The 27805-nt window shown below is 47.1% G+C and overlaps 1 non-coding gene across 1 annotated transcript; it reads right to left on the bottom strand.

The window, feature by feature from the left end:
* Positions 1-14630: 14630 nt before the first annotated feature.
* TRNAR-CCU (transfer RNA arginine (anticodon CCU)) lies at positions 14631-14703 on the bottom strand. The gene has a single exon. It is a non-coding gene; the product is annotated as a tRNA-Arg (tRNA).
* Positions 14704-27805: the final 13102 nt, after the last annotated feature.

The following is a 27805-nucleotide window of genomic DNA, read 5'->3' as shown; positions in this document are numbered from 1 at the left end:
TCCGGGAGTTGGTGATGGACAGGGAGGTCTAGCGTGCTGCGATTCATGGGGTCGCAAAGAGTCGGACACGACTGAGTGACTGAACTGAACTGAACTGAGTATATTCTAAGGAAACTGAGCATACCCACTTACAGCTCTTGAATATGCCATGACAGCTAGTTGGCACTAAAGTTGTCCTTTTGACTTGAACATTGGACAGAAAAAAACAAAACAAACAAACAAAAAAATTTGTATGTAAAACAGGAAGTTGGTCCCTGGAAAAAGAAATTGAATTTGAACAAAGGAAGTTTGAGCTTCACTTAGAACTGTAAAACCACGATATCCCAACACTCTCCTTCCATCACCATCTGTGAAATGTACATACAGGAGGATACGTAGTCTACTGTTTTACATTTCAAATTTGACCACAGGCTGTCAGAGGTAAATCAAGCACTTCCATCACTGGCATTTTTCAAAAAATCAATTATGCATTGACATCTCCACGAGTATAGGCGTGGGATTATTTACAGCCACCACTTGAGGTTGAGACGTGGTGAGAATCTGGCCCTGAGCACAATACAGAAATCCATATTCAGATGACTGAGAAATAAAGTCTGCAAGAGTTCTGGAAGCTCTCTGGGCTGTTGGGGTCTATCACATGCTTCCTGGTGACAGCAGTGCCAGGGCCATATTGGAGCAACCCCACCTGGCGTGGCCATTTCTCTTCCTCTTTCTGTTCACTGATCTATGGTTAGCTTTCTGTCCTGGGACAGAAGGGTTCGGAGTTTTTAGGAATTTCCCTGACAGTACAACCCCAGAATCTGTCAGGCAAGACTCTGCTTGTCAATATCAGAGTCCGAGTGATGGTTTAAAAACAATCTGTGCTGGTTTATGACATTTAAGACATAAATTAAATCATAACTGAGCGCTTTGCTGACAGCACGTGATGACAGGTGTTGTGAATAAGTTGGCACAGGGGCCACTGTCCTATGTAGCAATTGTCAGTCATGACCACTCCTCCACCTCCTCCCATTCCTGGGGATGCCGTGTCTACCCAGGGTGGGGGTGCCCAGGGTGGGGGTGCCCAGGGTGGGAACCGGCTCCTGCACACTTCCTGCTCCACTGATGACATCGCAGCCCCATGGGGTCAGGGTGTCTGCCACCTGCAGCTGAACTGGAGTGAGGCCATGTGCCCAGGCACCCAGGTAGGCAGCTCCCCCGACTTCACCCCACCATCAGCGCCACCATCACCATCACCCCACCATCAGTGCCTGCCTCCCACCAGTTGCCAGAGCACTCCCCGAAACAGCAGCTGAGCATGGACACTGGAAAACTGAGCAGAGACCCTGGAGAAAAGAAATTACAAGTGATGTTTGGAAACCCAAATGTATCAAAATGGTCATTCTGGGAAATTTCAGAACTTTGTTGGACATCCTCATATTTATGTTGTGGTCTATAGTAGTTTTTTTTTTTTAACAAATTCTTGTATAGTGCAAGTAGCCTAATATTTAGGGCTTTCTAGAGTGTTTTCTGGGGCAGAGAAACCCCAAACCCAGATCCTCCATCCCCTCTATCCTGTTGCCAGGACGACTGTCTCCTTGGAAACTCTTGGTACTCTAGCGCTCTTCCCTCTTGGCTCCAGGGCTGTCTTTTGACCTTGCAGTTTTCTTTTGCCATCCTCCAGGTCCAACTCGATAGCTCCCTTTTCTGAGTGTGCTTGGAGAATTTCCTGATTGAAGTTGGCCTGCCCCCTGGCCTGCCCCCATTCTACCCTGCTGGTTTCCTCCACTGCACGGTCGGAAATGACCCTGGTCAAATCTGGCTGTCCACTGTCTCACACAGGAAGAAGTCATACCCGCTGTGGGCAGGGATCCCATTCGGTTTTCTCACCGTGATGGTCCCTGAAGCCTGGCGAGGCACCTGGTGCAGGGAATGAGCTCTGTGGGCACTCGGGGAGTGATATGAATGGATATTGAAATCAAACATGCTCATGTGCCCTTGGCGACTTCTGTTCCCAACTCCAATTGACACTCCCTGCCCCGAACCTTCACAGCACAATGACTTAGGAAGAGTTGTGACAGCTGTCACAGCGTGTTACTGTCACCGTGGGCCAGGTTTCACCCTGGGCCACACAGAACCCCAACAGCCCCCACCCTCATCCTGTGGCCCACTGGCCACAGAAGCTTCATCTCTGCATGCTGCCAGCTTTCTGGAGGGCAGGTGGAGAAGGGCTGGCTGGGGCTACCTCTGTCACCATCTCTACTACCTATCCACCACCCCCCACCCCCACTCCCCAGCCCACTTAGGACAGCTGGAGTGAACTAAGAGGGACTTGTGCAAAGGTTTCCAAGAACTGGAACATTCTGAGCAGAGCAGTTGAGCACTGCTATTAGACCAATAGTGAGACTCTCTCTCCACTGGCCACAAGATCCTGGCAGATGCTGACATTAACTACCCAAGGCAACCAACAGACCAGCATCAGACGCACACCGTCTGGGGCCGGGGACCCCAGTGCCAGACAGTGTGCCAAGCATTTTGCACCGGCTGGTTTATTTTTTGATTCACACTCCATTGAAGGGGCTATTCTTATTTCCTCTCTTTACATTTTAAGAAGTGAGCCTTACAGAGGTCAAGAGTCTTCACATGGATGGAAGCAGAGAGGACGTGAGGACAGGGTTTAAATTCAGCTCCCTCGTGTCCAGGTTAGAAACTGCTGCTCTGCGTCTTGCAGCTCTGCATTTCCTGAAAGTGAATGTGAAAGTGTTAGTCGCTCAGTCGTGTCCAACTCTTTGTGACCCCATGGGCTACAGCTTGCCAGGCTCCTCTGTCCATGGAGTTCTCCAGGCAAGAAATACTGGAGTGGATTGCCATTCCCTTCTCCAAGGGATCTTCCGGACCCAGGGATTGAACCCAGGTCTCCTGCATTGCAGGCAGATTCTGAACTCTGGGAAATTCTAGGGCTGGGGGAAATAACCCCCCTCTGACATCTGTGGAGGGCTTTGCAAAACACAGCCAAGAAGAAAGAATTTTCTTATTTCAAAGCTTCCTATTTATTAATAACGTAACTAATGAAGAAGAGGCAGGGAGCGTGAATGTGGATGGAGAGACCCTCAGACTCCAGGCTTTAAGGGCACAGCACCGTCTTTTTCTCTGCACTATTTTCTTCTTAACTACTTGGCTGTGCCCCATTTTAGTTGTGGCATTCTGGATCTTTGGTTGCGACACGTGAACTCTTAGCTGTGGCATGTGAGATCTAGCTCCTTGACCAGGACTATGGAACCCAGGATCCCTACTTTGGTAGCACGGAGTCTTAGCCACTGGACCACCAGGGAAGTCCCCACAGTGTAGTTTTATTAACTGGGCAGCTTTATTAACTGACTCTGCCTGAGTTCAAAGCTAAGCAGTCTTTGTCTCCACTTGTCCTCCCCTGGGATAAGGAAGCAGAGGGTTTGGTGTAGGAGAGGCAACAAGAAGTTACCATCCCAGACCTCCAGATTCTGGTCCAAAACATTTCCTTGGCTCTTGCTGTCTAAAGCCTACTGATGTGGAGTGAGCCTTCTTCCTCCCCTCACCTGAGCAGTTTGGGGATTCCTTTTTGGGGAGGGGATGTTGTTTACAGATCTACCTGGTGGGATCATGTGTAGATGAGTTAAAGGAGAGCACGTGCAATAGAAATACAAGGTAAGCCATAAAGTAACTTTACTATTTCTAGAAGCCACATTATAAAAAGTGAAAAAAAGTTAAATTTTTTAAATCGTGGCAAAAAAAAACATAAATTTATCACCTTGACCCTATTAAGCATATAGTTCAGTAGTGTTCAGTATATATTATTGTGCAACAGATTGAGGTGACATTCATTTTAATCTTATAGTTTATGTAAGCTTATGTATCACAAGAATTATCATTTCGACATGTAATCAATATAAAATTATTAATGAAATTTTAAAAAAGTTTTAAAATTAAGTCTTTAAAATCTGATGTGTACTTTTTATACTTACAGCACATCTCAATTTAGGCACTACATTTTCCATGGAAACACCTGATCTCTATTTAGACCTTGTAAAATCTACAGTTGAAAAAGCAAGTGGTTCCAAGCAAACTTAAAAGTTTTCTAACAATGGAATTGTCAGTTTTCAGACTGAAATGAAGTAGCATTAAAAATCCAGTTCCTCTGTCACACGAGCCACATGTCAACTGCTAAAGAGCCACATGTGGCTAGTGCCAGTCAAGGGCTTCTAAGAGAGTGCTTTGGAAGCAGTAGCGTTATTACTCTTTGGAATAGCAGACAGGAGGAAATGGGAAGTTTCTCGACCTTGACCAGGACAATGACTGCACTCATCCTCAGAGCTGATTGATGGCTCCTGTTCCCCACCAGAGCATCAGCCCACCCGCCGCACCCTGGACAAGAGGCACTCTCTCAGCTCTGAATTTTTCCAGACACACACCAGGAGTGGCTTCTGCATGAAGCTGCTGACCCAGGTTAGTGAGGAAATTGGACTGGAAGGAGGAAAAAAAAAGACTTCAGCCCCCAAATTCAGAATCACCCCACTATATTTTATCACTGGAAGATCATTTCAACAACTTCCTCCAGGAAATTGCAAAGGGAAGTCATTATCCAAAAATGGGGAGGAGATGAGCCTCCACGTGAAGCCCAGATGCAGTGTGCGGGCAGGCTGGGGGCAGGGGCAGGGTTTCCTGGGTCATTTAACCAGAGTCCTATTTTTAAAGTTTCCTTTTCCACAATTATTTGTTGACCCTAATTGTTCCCATGCCCATGAGATGCAGCCCTGGACTTCCTCCTGCAGGCCAGCCTGAGGGTTGGGGGGGGGGGCTACCTCTAATTGCTTGTGTCCTGCCTTCTCCCGAGTCTCCGGGGCAGGCGGGCCTATTCCCACATATGCTTCCAGAACCATCTTAATAGAGGACAGCAGCGCCCAGCTGACGACATATGTTTAGCCGCTTGCTGAGGTCGGCCAAGCGTGCAATATCACGTTACATGAATGGGAAGGTCAGTCCCAAACAAGCTGCTTTTTACAAGCTCTGGCTTAAGGATTTGCTGCTAAATAGGGCTTACATGTGGGGGTGGGTGGGTAATGGGCTTCTTGTGGAGCCTCCTTCTCTGCGTTTTGCATTGATTAGAAAGTTTCTGGTTTCCCAGGACAACGCTCAGTTTTTAAAAAACGCCTTTGCAGCCACGGGGATTCCTGGACCCAGGTCAACATCTGGGCCTGGAGCAGAGAAAATGGGGGTTCAGGTCTTCTGACGTCTGGGGAAAGCCGTGCTGTGGCCAGTGTCAGGGGCAGGGGGAGCCACGGGCCTCTGCTCGTTGGCCCAGGCACTTATGCTCCATTAACTCTGCCCAGGCCCCAGGGACAGATGGAGGCAAAGGAGAGAGAGAGAGGGAGGGAGAGGGGGCAGGGAGCTGTGACTTTTGTCACCTGCCCAGCTCCCAGAGGGAGGGAAGAGAGGGCTGCCACTCACCTACTGGGGCCCTACAGCCTGCCCGGCCCATGAAATGCACCTGCACAAACTCGGCTCCAGAAACCACCAGGGAGAACAGGCAAGCCCTGCCTGGAACCTGAGCAGTCAGCCAAGGGAGTGGAGAATATTCCAGACGTAAATCAGAATGGCATTCAGGAGGACTTCCCTGCTGGTCCAGGAGCTAGGACTCCACGCTGTCAGTGCAGGGGGCTCAGGTTCCATCTCACATGCTACAACAAAGAGCTGGCACAGCCGAAGAGAAGAAATTAAAAAAAAAGTTTTTTTAATGGGATTTCACTGGTGGTCCAGTGGTTAAGACACTGCGCTCCCAATGCAGGGGAACCAGGTTTGATCCCTGGTCAGGGAACTAGATTCCACATGTTGCAACTAGGTCCTGGTACAGCCAAATAAATAAATATTTAAAAATTAAAAAATAAATAAAGAAAAATTTTAAAATGGTATCCAGAGTTCCTTTTCAGTAATAATGAAGACGAGAGCCTGCCCTGAGCTCTCTCTGTGGCCAAGTGCGGTGCAGAGTGCCTCACGAGGACCAGCTGTTCTCATCCTCTATACTGCCCCATGAGGTCAGCACTGCTACTCCACTCATGGCAGAGCTGGGGAATGGGGGGCAGAAATAACAACACAGATAGCAAAAATAAGGTTTGCTCTAGCCAAGATTCCTTCCTTTTTTCCTTTAGATGATAAAATAGGCTTTTTAAAAAAGCTAACAATACAAAAGTGAGGTAAGACTTAAAAGTACCCCGAGTCTGTGCCTTCTTCCTGTCCTCAAGCTACGGACCGTGTGGTGACTATCAAGTGTGCAAGCGGAATTTTCAGTAGCACATCTCTTTTTTTTGGTTAATATACATGGATTTATTTTTGGTTGTTCTGGGTCTTCTTTGCTGCACGCGGGCTTTCTCTAGTTGCAATGAAGCGGGGTTACTCAGGCTTCTCGTTGTGGTGGCTTCCCTTGTTGCAGAGCACAGGCTCTAGAGTGTGCGGCCCCAGTAGTTGTGGTGCACAGGTTTGTTGCCCCGTGGCATGTGGGATCTTCTCGAATGAGGGATCGAACCCATGTCCCCTACATTGGTAGAAGGATTCTCAACCACTGAACCACCAGGGAAGTCCAGTAATACATCTTTTATTCATTCAACAAACATTCATTGAGCATTCGGGACATGTCAGGGATTATGTTAAGGGTGTAGGAAAGGGGTTCTCCACCTTGGCACTGCTGACATTTGGGACCGAATAATTTTCTTTTGTGGGGTCTGTGCACTGTAGGGTGTTTGGCAGTATCCTTGGCCTAGGGGATGGATGGCCAGTACCATCCACCTCCTAATAATCATAACCCAAAAGTCTCCAGGCATTGTCACACATCCCCTTGGGGCTGAAAGCACCCCGATGAGAACCTCTGGTCTAGATAGATGTGGCTGCGTGTGGTTCTTAGCTTGGTCTTCTCCTTAGCACAACATAGTGGCATCTGGACAGTTCATTTTCAACTCTCAAATTTTAAAATAGCTAAATTATGCGTATGGTACAAATTCTAAAAGTGCAAAAAATGTGACGCTGGGAGCAGTTAGTTTCCTCTCATCCCTGGTCTCCAGTCGTGTAATGGGCCCCATCCCAGAGGCAACCACTATTACTAGTGGGTGGACCCCAATGAAACTGTTGATATTTATCTGTTTCTCACCAGCAAAAAACTGGGCATTTCATGTGATTCAATGTGTAATTCCAAGTTTCTTGTTCAGAGACACTGTGCATATATAAATATTCACAGAAGTAGACTCTTTCTATTTCTTTTTTTATATAAATGATAGCATGTTACATGCACTTATTTCACTCAACAATGTATCTTGAAGATACCCTTTCCCTATATTAAAATAAGAAAAAAGAGTCTTGCTCTCTTTTTAACAGCCACAGAGTGTTCTGTTGAGTGGATGTTTCCTTATCTGTTTAACCAGCCCCCACAGATACACAATTAGATTGTTTCCAGTCTCTTGCTACCAGGAACAATGCTGCCAAGTCTACCTTTGTGCAGACATTCTGTCTCACAAGTGGGGGTGTATTTGTAGGATAAATTATTCGGGGTGGGATAGCTGTGCCAAAGGATGTGTGTCTTTTTAATTAAGAAATCTATTGCCTAATTGTCCTCCATAGAAGTTGCGTCAGTTCATACCCCAACTAGCCTGACAGGGGTCCAATTTGACACTGTGCCTGATTTTCAAGCCCACAGAGCAGTGAGTGTTCGCCACGGCTCAGGCAGGAGCAAGGATGCCAGGGGCAGTCTGGGAGATGCAGATGCTCTTGATGAGATGCCAGATCCAGCTGTATCTCCTCCAAAGAAACTGATAAGGACAGAGCAGTCCCCTCCTCCGTGAGCAGCCTCCCAGCCTGGAAGGTGGTGGGTGGAGGAGGGGAAGGAGGAGCTCCATTTGCTGGGGTGAAAACGCTTCCCTCATCTCCAGCTCTGCCTGCTCCTGAGCCAAGAGGCTAGTTAGGGGTTGGGAGGCGGGGAGCTTTCGGCCTCAGGCCCCCTTCACAAAGCATTAGGTAGAAGACATCATTGACACGTGTATCTTCATTTGTAACAAAAGTGCTGTTGTTCAGTTGCTGAGTCTGTGCGGCTCGTGGACTGCAGCACGCTAGGCTTCCCTGTCCTGCACTACTTCCCTGAGTTTGCTCAAACCGATGTCCATTGAGTTGGAGATGCCAACCATCTCATCCTCTGTCACCCCCTTCTCCTGCCGTCAATCTTTCTTAGCATCAGGGTCTTTTCCAATGGAGTCGACTCATCACATCATGTGGTCAAAGTATTGGAGCTTCAGCTTTGGCATCAGTCCTTCCAATAAATATTCAGGATTGGTTTCCTTTAGGATTGGCTGGTTTGATCTTGCAGTTCAAGGGACACTCAAGAGTCTTCTTCAGCACCACAGTTTGAAAGCATCAATTCTTTGGTGCTCAGCCTCCTTTATGGTCCAACTCTCACATCTGTTCATGACTATTGGAAAAACCATAGCCTTAACTAGATGGACCTTTGTTGGCAAAATGATATCTCTGCCCTTTAATATGCTGTCAACGTTTGTCGAAGATTTTCTTCCAAGAAGCAAGCATCTTTTAATTTCATGGCTGGAGTCACCATCCATAGTGGTTTTGGAGCCCAAGAAAAGAAAATCTGTCACTACTTCTACTTTTTCCCCTTCTATTTGCCATGAAGTGGTGGGACCAGATGCCATGATCTTGGTTTTTTAATGCTGAGGTTAAGCCAGTATTTTTACTCTCCTCTTTCACCTTCATCAAGAGACTCTTTAGTTCCTCTTTACTTGCTGCAATTCGAGTGGTATCATCTGCATATCTGAGGTTGATAACAAAAGTTTGTGTCACCAATCGACCATCATTGACCCAGGAAGGGTTGCTTGTCTACCAGGATGGCACACCATATGGTCATCAGTACTAGGCTAGGGATGGACCGCCCAGTGGCTGGTCTTGGGAATCAGTTTGGCAAGTTTAAATTTTTTTCTTGGATTTCCCTGTTTAGGACTCTGGGTGTCCACTGCAAGGGGCATTGGTTTGATCCCTAGTTGAGGAGCTGAGATCCCCTCATGCTGCATGGCGTGACCAAATTTTAAAAAATCTTAAATTCTTTGACACTCTCCATGCAGAAGGAGAAGTCTGATTCCCCCCACTTGAGTGTGGGCTGGCCTTAGTGGTGAAATGATGGTTTGTGTCTTCTGAGACTCATGCAAAGTCACATTTCCAACTCTCTTCCTCCTGGGTTGCCTGCTCTGGGGGAGGCCAGCTGCCATGTTGGGAGGCCACTCAAGCAGTCTGTAGAGAGGCCTTCATGGGGAGGACTGGAGACTATACACCACCCACCAACACCAACTTGTCAGCTGTGGGAGCGAGCCACCTTGAAACCAGATCCCCAGGCCCCTCAAGCCTTTGGCTGGTATGCTTTCGCCATCTTTTTCCTGGAGGCTCAGATGGTAAAGAATCTGCCTGCAGTGCAGGAAATCTGGGTTCGATCCCTGGATCAGGAAGATCCCCTGGAGAAGGAAATGGAAACCCACTCTAGTATTCTTGCCTGGAGAATTCCATGGACAGAGGAGCCTGGGCTATGGTCCATGGGGTCACAAAGAGTCAGACACAACTGAGCGACTAGCACAGTTTCAGATAATGAAATAAAACCCAAGTAGGTAATGAATGTCTGTTCCCACGATGGTCAACTCTGTGACGAGCCCTGTTTATCTGCACCATTTTTCTCTGCTCTGTGTCTCCCATCCCTGCAAGGAGGCAGAAGGCCTTTTCAAACCAGGATAAGTGGTACAGTGATTCTTAAATCTCCCATGAGGTTAGCACAGAGGCAAGGTGGCCAGTTACAGATCACTAGCATTCAGTATGATATACTCCTCAACTTTCCAGTAACCTTCCACCATGGGTCCAGAGGACATTCTGTAACCTCCTAACCCAGGGGTTGCACCCAGGTCTCCCGCATTGCAGGCAGATTCTTTACCAGCTGAACCACAAGGAAAGCCCAAGAATACTGGAGTGGATAGCCTATCCCTTCTCCAGCAGATCTTCCTGACTCAGGAATTGAACCGGGGTCTCTGCACTGCAGGTGGATTCTTTACCAATTGAGCTATCAGGGAAGCTCATACTGTAACCTCACTCATCATCAACTGTTTCATTTGCAAAATGGGTTGATAATCAAAGACATAGAGTGGGCCCAGAGAGTCACCAGATGTCCCTTCAAGCATTGAGCCCCAGATGTCTGTAAACCTTAACTCACTCATCCTCCATGCATGCATCCATCCACTCAGCAAACTTGGGTTATATACCTAACCATGTCCCAGGTACCATGCAAGGTGCCAGGGATATGAATGAGAACAAATCAATATCACTAGGGTCAAGGGAAGCACAGCCAGTGGGAGAGACAGATGGACAGGTTGACAGGTACCACATGATTTCAGGGGGATGTGACAGGGCTGTGGAGATGCAGAGACACACAGGAGAGACTCCCGAGTGGGCCATGTGCACCAGCTGCTCAGGGACCACACCATCAGGCACAGGATACTAGCTTTCTGCTTCTCAACAGAGGGTAGAATTGAATTCAGAAAGGCACAGGTTGTTAAAACAAATATCCTGGGCCAGGATATTTGTTATCCAGGAGACATGAATTCGATCCCTGGTCCGAGAGGAACCGAGGAGCAGCTAAGCCCCTGTGTGACAGCTGCTGAACCTCTGCTCTCAGCCTGGGAGCTGCAACTACGGAGCTCGTGTGTCAAAACTATTGAGGCCCCGTGCCTAGAGCCCAGAGCCTGTGCTCTGCAACAAGAGAAGCCACTGCAATGAGAAGCCCATGGGCTGCAACTAGAGTAAAGCCCACATGTAGCAATGAAGACCCAGCACAGTCATAAATATATAAATAATAAGACAGATGTTGCGACAACCTGTTTGGACACATACACTGTATATAGCCCAAGTCATAGAGGTCCATTTACTCTTGGAACTTGCCACATTCCTTCCTGCCCCAGGACCTTTGTATGTGATGCTTACCCTCTGCCAAGATCACTCCCACCTCACCCCCTTCTCCCAGTTCAAGCAGTGATGAGCTCCTAGTCACCCTTCAGGTCTTTGTTCAAATGCTTCCCTCCAGGGAATGCACATCTTTCCCTGGATTCTCTATTCAGCACCATTGGTTTCCTTCATAGCACTTTTCTTTTTTTTCTTTGTGTAATATATATATATATATATATGTGTATGTTTGTATGTATTTGACTGCATCAGGTTTCAGTTTCAGCATGTGCGATCTAGTTCCCCGAGCACAGTCTTAGTCACTAGACCACCAGGGAAGTGCATTTATGGCACTTTTCACAACCGTAATTGTACTGTTTTATTAGTACCCCCCACCATGTTCCCTATTAGAATGTAGGTTCCACCCTTGAGGTAGGGATTGTGTCTTGGGCACCAATTGTAACCTCAGGAGCAAAATGTATTCAGTATCGAAAAAAAAGTGTTGGGTGAAATAACGAATGAGAGTATTAGTCACTATATATTTTTGATCTCGTTTAATCTTCACATCAGACTTTCAAGGAACTGTTGGCCTCATGATTGCCTCATTACCCCACACCATACCCAGACACCCATGCATGACTCTCCCTTCCTGGGGAGTCAGATCTACCCATTTTGTGCTCAGAGAAGGTGGTGTCCCTCTGACCCTGTCCAGGATGTGAAGTGAGGATGCTTAAGATGTGGACTCTGGTTTAGCCTGGTCTGGGGTGGGGCACCAGACCCTGCACATCTACTGAGTTTTTGGGTGATGTGGATGCTGCAGTCTCTGGACCTCTCCTTGAGTCATAAGATCCTAAGGAGTTTCTGGGAAGAGTTTAACTCCCAATAGAAAGAGACCCACAAGGAGTTCCCTGGTGGTACAGTGGTTAGACTCTGTGCTTCCGCTGCAGTGGGAATGGGTTTGATTCCTGGTCAGGGAACCAAGATGCCACATAATGCAGTGTGGCCAAAAAAAGAAAGAGACCCACAAAGAGGAGCTGTCTTTTCTGTTGTTATGCAGACACATGCTTTTGGAATCTGCTGCAGCAACTGTGATTGGCCACAGCTGGCCACTTGGGACAAAACCAGCACAAGGAGAGAGGGGGAGAGAGGAAAGGTTGCAACACCCTGGGCTCTGGGCTTTGCGTGACATTGCAAAGCTCCTAAACAACCCCGTAATTGTACTGTTTTATTAGTACCCCCCACCATGTTCCCCATTAGAATGTAGGTTCCACCCATGGAATGGCTCGTATGGGACAGTAAATGATGGCTGCTTCTTTAAAGCCAAATCAAGTTTGGGAGTCTTTTACTTGCAGCCCAGAGCATCGTGACTTATGCTATAAATGGACAGGCTGGTGTAGAGCAAAAAAGAGCAACTGTGGAACTCCACCATTCTGGGTACTTATCCCTGCCCCCTAGTGGCACTGATCAACTTCACCAAGCTTCAGTTTCCTTGTCTACACAAAGGTGGTTGATCTTTTCTTTTTTTTTTTGCTGTGCTGGGTCTTTGTTGCAGTGCACAGGCTTCGTGGATTTAGCTGCCCCAAGGCATGTAGGATCTTAATTCCCCAACCAGGAATAAAACCTGGGTCCCCTGCATTGGAAGGTGGATTCTTAACCATTGGACCACCAGTGAAAGTGATAGTCGCTCAGTTGTGTCTGACACTTTGCAACCCCATGGACTATAGCCCACTGTGCTATAGTGAGCTATATAGGCTCCTCTGTGCATGGAATTCTCCAGGCAAAAATACTGGAATGGGTAGCCATTCCCTTTTCCAGAGGATCTTCCTGACCCAGGGATAGAACTCTGGTCTCTTCCATTGCGTGCAGATTTTTTTACTGTCTGAGCTACCTGGGAAGCACTGGACCACCAAGGAAGTTCCCAAAGGGTTGCATTGACCATCAGTAAAGGATGTACATTTTCTAGAATCCTCTAGCACAGCACTGTCCAATAGAAATAAAATGCAAACCACACATATAATTTTAACTTTCCTAATAGCCATATTAAAAATGTAGAAAGATATATTATCTATGATGAAACAGATCACCAGCCCAGGTGGGATGTATGAGACAAGTGCTCGGGCCTGGTGCACTGGGAAGACCCAGAGGAATCGGGTGGAGAGGGAGGTGGGGGGGGGGGATCGGGATGGGGAATACGTGTAACTCTATGGCTGATTCATATCAATGTATGACAAAACCCACTGAAATGTTGTGAAGTAATTAGCCTCCAACTAATAAAAAATAAATAAATAAATAAATAAAATAAATAAAATAAAAAATAAAAATGTAGAAAGAAACAGGTAGCATTAATTTTAATAATATAATTTATTTAACTCAAGATATTTCAACATGTAGTCAATAAAAAAATTGATATTTAACATTTTGGGGTTATAAGGTTTTTGAACTCTGGTGTATATTTTATACTACAGTGTATCTCAATTCAGACCAGCCACATTTCAAGAGCCACTTGTGGCTGGTGGCTGCAGTATTAGCTTAATTGTGACACAAGGCTAGACTCATAATATTGTGGCAAAGTGGGATGACTTCATGTTGCTTTTCATATGGGCAATGGAAAGGAAGAGACTCTGAATTTCTAAACACAGTAATTCCCGTGCTGGAAGTTGACCGGTGATGGAGCTCTGCTGCTTTGGATCAATTCTTAAAATCGTGGGCATCTACTCAACTATGCATGGTCTGCATAGAAAACCAGCAATGGGAAGAAGACAAATGCTAACGCAGCATTTCTCAGCAGCATCACCTGGGACAAAGGCAGTGACTCAGCTAAAGGATTTTTTATTAAATGACTGCATGAATTATATTTAGGGAGTTTCTGATTCCTTCCTGCTTCTTAAATGTGATGTCTCCTCTTCAGTACTCTTCTATGGTTCCCTTCTTTCTTTTGGGTTAACGTTGGGCTCCTGGGGCTTCTAAACTCTTCCAGAGCCTGAACATATTTCCCTTTATGTAGCTCAGTCTTCCCTTTATTCTGTTTAAGTCCAGGCAGCCTCAGGCCAGGTCTGTGGGTTGACAGGAAGGAGGAAGAAGAGGTACACAATGGCGCTTAAACTGAGATCTTGGGCAAGAGTGGGTGGAGCCAGGCTGGCTGAGATCGCAGCCATCCGCAGTAACATGTCACAGTCCTGATGCTCACAGAGCGTGTTCATACATGTCATCTCACTTGGTTTCTGCAACAGCTCTATGAGGTAATGAGGTGGATGTTCATTGTTTTTGTCTGCCTTGCATTATTTTCTCATTTCTGGTAAGGGAACCCCTTCCCCCACTTCCTTCAGGAGTTTGCTCTCTGCACTCTCCCAGTGTGGTTCTGATAGGCATTGTCAATCACAGAACCCACTCCTCACTCTGTGCCCCAGGGAGGCTCATGACCCAGGTCAGGCCAAACCTACTGCCTGCTTCCCTTTGCAGTGACTGACCCTGGGAGTGAGGCATGTGTCATGAGTCTGGCCAATCAGAGCATTGTCTGAGATCCTTTAAAAACTATATATATACATATAAAATTATTTGTCTATGTGTGTATATATATATATATATATATATAATTATTTGTCTATGTCAGGTTTCATTGTAGCATGCAAGTTCTTTTAGTTGTTACATGTGGGATCTAGTTCCCTGACTAGGGATCGAACCCAGACCCCCTGCATTAGGAATGCAGAGTTTTAGCCACTGGACCACCAGGGAAGTTCCCTCTGGGTTCTTTATATACTGATCTGAGACTGGTTAAGCTGTGAGGATATAAGAGTGACGTTTGTCATCGTCAAGTCTTGAGGCAAGTGGAAGAAGTCTCTTACAGAAGGAGAACATGAGGCCAACTTGCAAGAGAAGAAGAGATGAGAGAGGGAATGGAAGTGGAAAAGAGGAAGTGATAGCTCCTTGGAACCCCTAGAACCAGCTACACCTGAAGCTGGCACCACCATTTAATTTCTTTCATGTCATGAAGCTTCCTGGGATCTTTTACTTCAACCAGTTGGACTTGGAGTTCTGTTACATGCAATTAAAATAGTTCCAACTAATATAAATAAAGAATAGCCCCCCCATTCCACGGGTGACAATACTGAGGCAAAAAGAGGCTAAATAATGACCACAGGTCACTTAGGATGCACACCCAGGATTTGAGTCCACTCACTGGGCTTTTTCACCCTGTGCCCTTTCTGATCCAACCCCTGCCACACTTCGTCTATATTAGTTTCCTATGGATGCTGTAACAAATTGCCACAAATCTAGTGGCTTAGAACAGAAATATATTCTTTCACAGTATGTGGAAGTCAGAAAACAGGACTAATCCACTGGGCTGAAATCAAGAAGCTTACTCCCTCAGGAGGCTTGAGGGGGGAACCTGTTCCTTGCTTTTGCAGCACTGTTGGCTGTGGGTGTTCCTTGATTTGTGATACATCGTTCCAGGCTCTGCCTTGGTCCTTGGTGGCCTCCTCCTCTCCTGCCTGTGCCTGTCTAGTCCCCCTCTGTCTCTCTCTTACTGTGATGGCATTTAGGGTCCATCTGGATAACACTGGATGATTTCCTCATTTCAAGATCCTTAACCACATCTGTGAAGGCCCATTTTCCCCAATAAGATAAAATGTACAGGTTCTGAGGATAAAGAGCTGGCATCTTTGGATGGCGTAATATTACTGTGTGGGCTTCCTAGGATTTAGCGCATAACCATGATGAATCAGTCCTGGAGAAAAACCAGGCCAGAAACCAATCATTCAGTCTCCCCAAACAGATGGTTAGTCGCTCCAGGGTTGGGTCCAGCCCCAAGTGGCCCACAGTGGCTGGCACAGGGCAGGTGCTCCCTTCCCCCGGGTTGAGCACTGAAGATTGGGTGTAGAGGAGAAATATACCTGCTGCCAAGGTGTCTCTTTTTTATGAGCTCTTTTCTCAATTCTTAAGGCAATGTCTGCTGTTCACTCTAATTTTTTATTCATTAATTTATTTTTTAATTGGAAGATAATTGTTTTATCTTGTTTTCCAACACAATTGGAAGATTATTGTGTTGGTTTCTGCCATGATTCAGCTGTAGGTATACCTATGCGGCTGTTCACTTAATTTTGCATCTTTTGATTGTAAGAAACCGTCACCGCAGCCAGCCCACATAATGGGAGTGTATTATTACACAGAGCTGCATGGAGGTGGGCTACTGTGGGAGTCTATGTGCCTGGGTTAGAATCCCAATCCTGCCATTTCCCAGTCGTGAATCTTGAACAAGTTAGTTACCTGCTTGGAATCTACGTGGGGATGTGAATAGTACCTAAGGGCTAGGGTTACAGGACAGTGAGTGAGAACCTCGGCAACTTGGCAACTAGCACAGAGCACTCAGTAAATCTTAGGCTATTATAATTGACACAAGGAATCCGCATCCACCTCTCCCTTTTTGCTATAAAATTACTGTCTCGGGTTATAAATGTTAAGTAGTATTATTTCTACCTAATAGAATCTGAGGGTTATAAAATGACTCCCCTTGGTCCCTCATGGTGCCTGCATCCTCAGAATCTCAGGCTGCACACTGGCTCTGTTGCCAGGGCCCTTGACCATCCCCAGAGCATCCTTCCAGTGTCTGCCTCCACCCCTATCTGCAGGTTCTTCTCCTTCTCAGGGGGAGAACCTGGTTTGCACTTGGCCCTGGTCTGAGCAGCTCCGGGAAGGGGAGGGTTAGTTGGGGGTGTGATTGGGGGTGGGGCTGGGGGGTGTGGTTAGAAGCGCAGACTCCAAAGGCACAAAACTTGGTTTCTTCCCCAGGGCAGGGCCCCAGACGGGAAGTGGGGGCAGCGTAGAGCCATGCCATCTCTCATCTGTGCTTGTCCCACCTCTGTGGCTGAATTGTCGCTGTTCCTCCACGCAGCTGGTGTTACCCTTCCTCCAACCTTCTATGAAACCTCCTGATAGTTGTCCTCACAACCCTTGTGGTGGTCCTTTGGGGAGCATACTCTTCGATAACTACATGGGGATACAGCTTTGCAAATCCTCACTAATCTCCAGCGTCTTTCGTGTTTCTGTCCCGTTTTCTTCAACACTACAACTGTAGCACATTCACTGGTTTGCAGCTAACAACTGTGGAAGTGTTAGTTGCTCAGTTGTGTCAGACTCTTTGCAGCCCTGCAGCCTCCTCTGTCCATGGAATTCTCCAGGCATGTCTCATGGAATACCAGAGTGGGGTAGCCATTTCCTTCTCCAGTCTAATCACTGCAGAGGTGTCCTCTTTGCCAGCGACTTAACTCATTTCACATCACACACATGCACATACACACCCACACACGCGCCCTCAGTCTATATGGCAGTCACTTGTAAAGGTTCTATTTTAAAGATAATGAAGCTGACGGTTCACATCCAAGGCCAGGCTCTGATCTGGGTGATTGATGCACAGGACAACCGTGCCATGCAGCGGGTGGCATGTGGCCCCCACTGCGCACACGGGTGAATAGATCCAGGGAGCGGTGCTGGAGGCAAGATCCCAGCGCACAGCCGTGCACTCCCCACCCCGGGGCTGTTCTAAAGCAGAAGCTGAGGTCTCCGGCCCTCAGCAGCCCCTGGAGCACATTAGACCCCGCCTGGAGCACTCCTTCTTATGCCATCATTATGCCCCAGGCCCACACCTCGGAGTTCAGCCTTTATTTGTGTGCCCAGAGGGCAGAGCCATCCTGGGCCCATTTTCAGTCTGGTTTGAAGAAGGGTGCTGGTCTTTATAATGCTGGAAATATTGTCCTGAATTTCAAGCAAACAATTAGGGGCTCATCCTTGAAACTTCCAGTCCCCCACCCCTCCCCAGTCAGAGTCAGGACTGCTCATTGCCATCCTCTGCTGGAAGGTGGACCTGGTGGCCACCCACAGACAGACTGCCACAGGGCCTCCCGAACCTGGAGACTCCATCCTTACGCTGAGGGAGGGGTGGCACCAGATGACACCTGTGTCCCAGACTGGTGGTCATGGGTTGAGGACATGGGCTCCTTGAATCCTCTGCTATCACAGCAGCATCTTCCTCAAAGGGCTGGTGGAGGTCCTGTGGAAACTAAGTTCTGGGCAAGCGTCTAGTGTGAACAAAAGGACAAATGGGAAGGTGGGGGTGCGGGGGGCGGACACAGTTGCCAATATGGTGCTTTCGATCACTGTCTCTGGTTTGCACCTTTCTTGGTTTGCTGGTGACTTGTGGAACACAAAGAAACTCTCCAACATCTTCAGAAAAGGAGCTGTTTGGAGATGGGATACTCATTGCAAGAGGCCAAGTCCCAGGAGGCCAAGGTCACAGAACCCTGGACAAGGTGTGTCTCCTGAGACCCCGGGGGAGCGATGGGGCCCTTGTTGCTGTTAACTTGCTCTGTCGTGTCTGACTCTTTGTGACCTCATGGACTCTAACCCACCAGCCTCCTCTGTCCATGGAATTCTCTAGGCAAGAATATTGGAGTGGGTAGCCATTTCCTTCTTCAGGAGATCTTCCCAACCTAGGGATCGACCCTAGGTCTCCTGCGTTGCAGGCAGATTCTCTACTGTCTGAGCCATCAAGGAAGCCCTGACTTTGTAGTTATCCCCCCAGCACCTGCCTGACCCCCACCTCCATTGAGAGTAGGTCAGGGCAAGGTTCCAACGGGTTCTCAAAACCATTTCATCACATTAGGGTAGTGTGGATGTTTAAGACAGTCTGTACCCCTGCCCCACCCCAATCCCCTGCTTTCGGAACCCTTTACTCCACAGGAAAACGCTGCCCCCTCCTGGCTCAGAGGGACCGGCGCAGCCGACACATGGTTCAGAGCAATACGAATTTCATTAAATCTCAGCAAGAGGTTCACTGAAGGCCAGAGAACAAAATAGGGAGAACGGGGCTAGGTAAGACAATGCCGTGGGGTGAAATGAAGATTTTAAGATACTCTTTTCACTTCATGAAATTCACACAGTCCCTTTGGGGGCAACAAAGCATCACCCCAGGATGCTGCCGGGCACAGACTGTTGTGTACAAGAGAGATGCTCAGAACATCCCTGGGGTCAGGAGAGGAGTAACTCTGACAGATAACATGGCCTCCAGAAGTGAGCCTCTTCCTAAAAGTGGGGCCAAGGCAGAAGCCCCTGCGGCACAGCGAAGTCCTTGGGCTGGAGAGTGAAGCGGGCAGGCCTCTGTGTGGGTTCCATGCTCCTTTGTCCAGTTTCAACACCTTCTGCACCTGTGTTTTTATGCACATAAATCAGTCCAACAAGAAAAGCAGGTGTTGCTGGAGGTTTCATAACTAGCACAGAAGCTGCCCCTTTCCAGGGACCCTGTCAGTGAGAAGTGACTTTTGGAAGACTCTCCAGACTTTTCTCTCCCCCTCCGCACTTAGAAGGGGAGCCCCTTCTGCTCTCTGAGTGACCACCTATGCATTGTCTGAAGAGCGAGGTACAGAAAGTAAAGGGGTGGACAGCGTCTTAAGACTTTTCTGTGACTCACAACACTAATTTTCTCCTCAAGGAACTAAAAGCCAGAAAGTGATGCAAGAGAAGTATCTCCAGATTTCACCTCTGAAGGACCAGGTGATGCCTGGTGAACATCCTAAAGACTTGACGGAGGCTTCCCTGGCAGCTCAGTGGTAAAGAATCCACCTGCCAATGCAGGAGACACGAGTTCCATCCCTAGTCTGGGAAGATCCCACATGCCACGGTGCCCCTAAGCCCAGAAGCCACAACGGCTGAGCCCATGTACCCTAGAGTCCATGCTCTGCAACAAGAGAAGCCACTGCAATGAGAAGCCAGCGCACCAGAACTAGAGAGTAGCTCCCACTCACTGCAACCAAGACCTAGCACAGCCAAAAATAAATAAATAAAATTATGAAGAAAAAGGTCCTAGGGGAAAACATGGGGGTCAGATGGGGAGAAGCATGGGGGTCATCTTTGCTCTTTTGGTTCATTTTTCCCCCATAACTTCTTTTTTTTTTTTTTCGGTTGTGAGTGCAGGGTTTTGAGGTATGATTGACATGCTCTCCTAGTACTAATTTTGGCTCCCGAAGCTGGCATACTGGCCTGGGTGTGGACAACCTTTTGCATGCCCCTCCCCTTTTAAATCTGCATTTATCTCACAGGCTTAACTCCCCATGGGCTGGAACTGTGTCCTTTATCAGCATCTCCCCAGCGCATGGCACATAGCCAGGGTTCAGCACCCCTGCCTTGGCTGGATGAATGCTGGACAGTGACCTCCAATTGGGAGAGGACGCCGCATCCCTTCCCCAAACTGGGCCTCAGTGGCCACCTTGAGAAAGTGGACAGGGTTTTCTCAGCCACCTGCTGGCTGCACATTCAAGAATTCTCTGTGGCGCTGTAGGGCCAGCTTGCGTGAAGGCCCTGCCCACGAGGGTCTCACGGTCTCCTGTGGGAGACAGAGGTTAAGGAAAGATCAATAAAATCATGAGTTAACAGTTGTCGAAAGAGTCCCTTAAGGAGACCATCTGGGGATCCTATGGGAAGTAGGGGCACAGAGTGGGTAGAGGTAATCAGTCTTGGAGGAGAGGAAAGAGCATTCTCAGGGAAGGAAAAGCATGGGCAAGGGCCCCGAGGCTGTTTCTGGGGCATTTACTTTTCTTTCTTTCTTTTTAAAGATTTTTTTTTTTTAATGTGGACCATTTTGTATTTATTTATGGCTGCCCTGGGTCTTCAATGCTGCATCAGCTTTTCTGTGGTTGCAGGGAGCGGGCTTCTCATCACGGTGGCTTCTCTTATTGTGGGACACAGGCTCTAGGGCTTCAGCAGTTGCGGCTCCCAGGCTCTAGAGCACAAGCTTAGCAGTTGTGGCGCACAGGCTGAGTTGCTCTGCGGGATGTGGGATCTTCCTGGACCAGAGATCGAACCCATGTCCCCCGCATTGGCAGGCAGACTTTTCACCACTGAGCCACCAGGGGAAGCCCAATGTGGACCACTTTTTAAAGTCTTTGTTGAATTTGTAATAATATTGCTTCTGTTTCGTGTTTTGGGTTTTTGCCCTTGAGGCATGTGGGATCTTAGTTCCCTGACCAGGGATGGAACCCTCACCCCTTGTACTGGAAGGCAAAATCTTAACTACTGGTCCACCAGGGAAGTCCCACATTTGCTTTTCTGCCCTCAGGGATGGATGCAGTCAGCACCACCAATTTCCCAACCCCCACCCCGCTGCCACGAATGCAGAAATGATGCCCAACAGGCCAGTGGTCATCCCACAACCCAGAAGGAAGGCATCAGGAACCAGTGGTTCCGACAGTGCTGATTCCTATTGTCACATTCTTCCAGGTTCTCATCACACGAGAATCATCAACTTCTGTTCCTTGCAGCTCCAGGCATCCTATCCGAAACAGAGCAAAAAAGCCAGCTGCCTTCCTAACTAGCTGGGCTTGGAGATGCAGGCAGGGGGCACCTGTCAGCACAAAGTAGGTTCACGTTCAAAACAATCTCCCCTTTCCCTTGACTTCCTACCACAGAGTGGGAGCCCTTCACCCCTCTCTGAGGACCCCTTACTTCCACCAGAGTTGGAATAATCCTTGGAGAAAATATTACCCCCAGGAGTGTCCAGGTGAGCCCTGAATCCCAGGACAGACAGAGGGCAGGGGAAGGCTGGGGGGGCCAGCTTATGGTCTAAGTTCACCCCATGTGCCTGGCATCTCCTCTGCTCTGTGGGCAGGACCCGCCCCCAGGGGGCTCCTGGAAGTTGGGGGGGGCTCCTGTGCAGCTGGGTTGCTGGTCCCCACTCTCCCACCTTCCAGGTGAAAGGCTCACTGGCCCTCTGTGGCCAGGAGTCTCTTAGCCAGGCTGTTACCCAGGTTTCTCACTAATTACAATGGGATCTTCCCTCCTGGACCAAGAAGCTTCTCTAATTTGGGTTATAAAACATCTCTTTGAATTTTCTCCAGAGTCTGCAGTGATTATAACAATAAAGCAGACCTGGAACAGGAAGGCTTTCATCCCAGCAGCTCAAAGCTCACAATCAACAAATTTTAATTGTGTATCTTCACCCTCTTTCCCTTCCTAAAGAGAAAACTGCGGCGAAAGGAGGTCAGGTGCTTGGCCTGAGGTTATGGCTTCTCTTGGCCACCCAGCGGCCTATGGATCTGCTGGGACTTTCGCCGTGTCCATAATTACAACCCTGCCCTGGAGCCCTGGGAAGTTTGCACAGGCCTCCTGGACGCCAAACACCCACTACCTTGCACACCAGCTACTGTGGTCGGAGGGACAGCTGTGATCTGACCCCAGAGGATAATGTGGACCTTATTTTACTGCAGGTCAAAGACGTTGCATTTTTTTTTTTTTTTTTTTTTTTACAAATTGAGGGTCTGTGGCAACCCTGTGTCGAGCAAGTCCATCTGCACTACTTTTCTGACAGCACTTGCCCATGTCTGTCCTTGTGTCATGTTTTGCTAATTATCACAATATTTCCAAGTTGTTCATTACTGGTATTTTTGTTATTGTGACCTGTAATCAATGATCTTTGATGAGGGTATTGCAAAAAAATTATGTCTTGCTGAAGGCTCAGGTGATTGCTAGCCATTTTTTTTTTTAAGCAGTAGCGTATATATTTCAATTAGGGCTTCCCTTTTGGTATAGTGGTAATCATTTTGCCAATGCAGGAGACTCGGGCTCCATCCCTGGGTCAGGAAGATCCTCTGGAGGAATAAATGGCAACCGACTCCAGTATTCTTGCCTGGGAAATCCCATGAACAGAGGATATTGGTGGGCTGCAGTCCTCGGAGTTGCAAAAGAGCTGGACATGATTTAGCGACTAAGCAACAAAGTATTTTAATTAAGGCATGTAAATTGTTTTTCTTTTTTTTTTTTTTTTTACATAATACTATTTCACACTTCATGGACTACAGTGTATTGCAAACATAGCTTTTATATGCACTGGGAAACCAAAAAATTCATCTGACTTTCTTTATTGCAGGGTTTTGGAATCAAGCCTGCAATATCTCTGAGGTCTGCCTTTATTGTAAGCCTCCAGTGGCCATGGGGCACCCACCTCTTACCTATGAGATCACATAAAAACATACAAAACTGTAAAACACACGACTCTCACATGCTGATGCCGTTCATTTCAAGCATATATCTTTCTTGCTTCCTCTCAAAGGCAGGGATGGGTCCACTGTATAGTGGGTGTCATGGCTGTGTTTATTTATTTAAACATACATCCTTCACAGCAATCAGAGCCATCTGATCATTTCTTCAGAGCTTGGGAAGCAGGGAGCCAGAGACAGGGCTGGGTGTGGAAGGAGCAGGTCGATGGCTCAGGAAAACTTCAGGGAGCTCAAGGAGATGTCCTTTTACTTCTCTGACAAATGGAGAAAAGAGAGACATCTTTGTCCATATAACTCGCCCACTTCTGGGGCCTCCACTCTTGCCAGGGGTCAGCAGACATCTTAAAAGACCAGAGAGCCAATAGTTTCACAGGTGTGCACCAAGGGTCAAAACAGGCTGTTACACGGTATTTCTATAACCATTTAAAATGTAGCACTTTACAAATGCCAGAAACATTCTCAGCTCTCAGGGCTGAATGAATAACCCATTAGGTCTTTTGGGGGCCGTGACTTGCCCAGCTCCTTTAGAGGGAAAATAATGGTTCGCATTTATTTCACGTTTGTTCTGTTCTGGCACTGATCCACTCAGGTCCCTTCCCCGGGTGAAAAGAGCACGTGCAAAGGGCCTGAGGCAACAGCACATTCCGAGTGTTGGAGAAACAGCTGTAGGAGATGCAGCCTCTAGGTCTGTGGATATAAGACGTAAGTCCTCCTGAAATGTCTGAGCCCCATTCAGATGAGACTTGCCGCAAAGATGTGGCCCACTAGGATCCAGACATTCACATTCACACATCCAACAGAAGTCCTGAACCATCCTGTGACTCAGGCTGCTCTCTTCTACCTCCCAGAGTTAGGCCAGTGAGGTCTTGGCAGATGTGTTGAGCCTGGGAAACTTAGCTCAGTGTCCACAGGTCAGGGCTCGGGGAGAGTTTGTGTGGATGTGCCGGACAACAGGACTGAGCCACAGTGTGGATTCAGAGTCCCCCACACCGGGGACAAGGGCCCAGGAGACGCACAAACCAGGGAGTTGAAGATAACTCCAGGCCAAAGCCCTGAGTTTAGCTGAACCTCAAACCGTATCACACTCAGCCCCCAAAATAATATGAGCTTGGCTTGTTTTTTCCTTCCTTCCCTGCCTCCTTTCCTTCTCTAAAATGCAGGACGGGTGAGAATGGCTCTTGCATTGAAAGAATTAATAAACACGAATAAAGCTATGGTCATTGAGAACTTGACATGTGCTCAATGGCTTACATAGTCTGAAGAAATTGTAAAATGGACAAAAAGAGGTTGCTGAATGCACCTTCAGTTTTCTGATTCTGTAAGGGTTTGTGTCTTTCATTGTCATTACTGATAGTCATGCAAATGATTTTGTCCATAGAAATGCAAATGAGCTTGTCCCTAAGAATACAATTGATTATTGTCCTATGACTACTGACCAGTTTTGCATCTATTTGTAAATTCGTTTCAGCATTTCTGATTGCCTGTGTATTTAAGCATGCCTCTGAATTATCCCTTGAACCATTTGTAGCAGCTTCTTGAGTCATTAATTCAGGAGTTAAATGTCATCTTTGACACATACTTGTTTTAGATTTATGAGTCATGATTTTATCTTTTAAAAATTTATCTTCTAATAGTATGTATAATCTTATTTACAAAGCTGTGAAGTGGCTATTATTGATTTCAGTCACCCTCTTTTTATAGATGGAGGAAAACCGAGACCCAGGGTATCTTGAAATCTGCTCGAGGCCATCCACACAGGTCATTGTTGGAGTTGAGCTCTGCACCCAGGCAGTGCAGACCCTGAGCTGGCACTCTCTGTCCTACGTTGTCCTTGTTGTGCTATTGGATGTGTCTTCCTAGTTGTGTTGTTGGGTTTCAAGTTGGTACTCTTACCACTGGCCCTCCAGGACTGTTCACTGCTCAATGTCTTTATAGCTGACTGCCGTGGCCTGTCCACAGGAAGCTCCCAAGAGCAGACAAGAGACCTTCTCCTCCTCTACATCATAGTGCAAAACTGTGAGCAGTTTGGGTAGCAGACAGATTCTTACTGGTAGGTTTTAAGACAATTTAGAGAGGGCCTCAAAACCTCCACTAAGGTCTGTACTTCCTCCTCAATGACACAAAGGTCCACTTCTTTAATCTACTTATTTTAATATAATTATTTTTAATTAATTTTTTAAAATTAATTTTAAAAAGTAATAGAATTTAATTTTTAAAAATAGTTGTGATAGTTACAAGAATGTCAAACTCCTTAGGGGGTAGCAAAGAACGACTGTAGTCTGAACACCTTACTGCCTGATGAATGTATTGACTTTAAAAAAAAAATTTTTTTTTGGCTGCACCATGAGGCATGAGGATTCTAGTTCCCAACAAGGGATCAAACCCAAGCCCCTTGCACTGGAAGTGCAGAGTCCCAACCACTGGGCCACCAGGAAAGTCCCTGAATCAATTTTGAATATCTCTTAGGAAGAAGCTTACACCGGAGCTAAATCAAGTTATTCTTTAGAACTATTGAACCACAAATATCATCTTGAAAGAAGAATGAACAGACTAACATTTCATTTGGTTGATGTTTTCATATGAAATTCAAATTACACCTCAAGGGAGTCAGAACCCTAATACTGATGTTGTGTATTTTGTGAGCTGTGTGAGTATTTGCAAATGATAGTGTTGCCAGCAAACACTTGTTGAATTTTTACTCTGTAGCAAGAACTTGATTTTTCCAGCAGTCATGTACAGATATGAGAGTTGGACCATAAAGAAGGCTGCGTGCTAAAGAATTGATGCTTTTAAATTATGGTGCTAGAGAAGACTCTTGAGAGTCACTTGGACTGCAAGGAGATCAAACCAGTGAATCCTAAAGGAAATCAACCCTGATTATTCATTAGAACGACTGATGCTGAAGCTGAAGCTCCAGTATTTTGGCCACCTGATGTGAAGAGCCGACTCACTGGGAAAGACCCTGATGCTGAGAAAGATTGAAGGTGAAAGGAGATGGGGGCAGTAGAGGATGAGATGGTTAGATAGTGTCACCGACTCAATGGACATGAATTTGAGCAAACTCCAGGAGATAGTGAAGGACAGAGGAACCTGGCAGGCTGCAGTTCACGGGGTTGCAAAGAATCAGACATGGCTGAGCGACTGAACAACAAAGCCCTTCTGGAAATGCTTTACATGCATGTTGCTATTTAATCTTTCAATGACTCTATATGGTGTGAGTTATATAATTAGCCTCACTTTATAGATGAGGTGACTGAGGCCCAGTAGTCACTTGCCAAGGGCCACTAATCTACTAAGTGGAGCCACAGGTTAAACCTCTGTGCACACGCTTGATTTATGCTTGTTTTAGAAGAAGAGGTAAGCTCATGGGGGGGAGAGAGAATTTCATTTCTGATAGTTCTTTCTTAGAAAGACTGCAGTGCTGTCTCTCTGAAGATAGCCCTTCCACGTGCTTTTCCAAAACAACGTTTATTCCTGAGATTCCTAGTGTGGTGGCCACCTCCCCAGGTACCCTCTGTGTTCCTCACACTCAGGCTCATACTCTCTTGTGTTGCCCCTTCCATAGTGAGTCGGGACTAATGTATGTGTCTGTGGCAGAAATTAGTGTGTGACTTCCAGGTCTGGGTCATAAAAGGTGTTGCTGCTTCTGTGTTGGCCCATGGATGTTGCTTGGGAGACACTGTCTGCCATGTCATGAGGAAGCTCAAGCAGCTCTGAGGAGGGGCCCACGTGGAGAGCAACTGAAGGCTGGTGATGTTCTGATGGATTTGTTCAGCCTCCAGTCCCTCCTCCCTCTGGTGTTCTTTCCTGTAAGTCAGAGACTGTAAAGCTGAAGACTCTATTTCCCAGACTCCCTTGCAGCTAGAGTTCTGGACACAAATTCAATTTGCTATTAGATGCACCCGGGTGGGGTTTGAAAGGGAGAGGTGAGGCAGAGGCCATCATTCTGCCCTGTTTGGGATGTGTGAGGGGGGTTCACCATGGCTGCACCCCTGTCCATTTTTCCAGCTTCTTCAGTGTTAAGAAACAGGTACAGTCATATGCTATCAGATTCTACGATTCTGTCGGCATCCTCAGAGAATGTGGTTCCAGGGAGCGTCAGTTCTGTAGGCCACAGAACTTTCCTGGAAGCATGGCCTTGAGACCACTGCCCCAAGCTCCCAGTGGTTTTTCCAGCACCTTACCCTGTACTAAACCATAGAATGATTTTCATCTCCTGCTCTGAAACTTGATTGTGGTGTGTGTTCTCACTCAGTCATGGCTGACTCTTTGTGACACCATGGGCTGTAGCCTGCCAGGCTCCTCTGTCCAAGGAATCTTCCAGGCAAGAATACTGGAGTGAGTTGTCATTTCCTTCTCCAGGGGATCTTCCAGACTCAGGGATGGAACCTGGGTCTCCTGTATTGCAAGTGGATTCTTTACCATTTGAGCCACTAGGGAATACTACTTGGCATTGAAAAGGAAGAAACTACTGATACATGCATAAACTAGATAAATTTCAAAAACTTTAAGTAATAGAAATAGATACAAGAGAGTGCATAGCAAGTGATTCCCTTTATAGGAAGTTCAAGAGTAGGTAGACCCGCAACATGGTCCCCAAGGTCAGAAACAGTTTACCTCTGCTGAGGATGGGGGTGATGGACTGGCAGGGAACCTTCTGAGGTGCTAGACATGTTCTGTATCTTAATCTGGGTGGCACTTACACAGGTGTACACAGAGGGAACATCAAGCTACCCACTTAAGATCAGCACACTTTACTGATTAAAAGGTTATCTTTGAAGATCAGCACACTT

The sequence above is a fragment of the Muntiacus reevesi genome, chromosome 2 (assembly GCF_963930625.1).
Source record: "Muntiacus reevesi chromosome 2, mMunRee1.1, whole genome shotgun sequence".
NCBI classification, from domain to species: Eukaryota; Metazoa; Chordata; class Mammalia; order Artiodactyla; family Cervidae; genus Muntiacus; species Muntiacus reevesi.
This window is presented reverse-complemented; position numbering and strand designations above follow the sequence as displayed.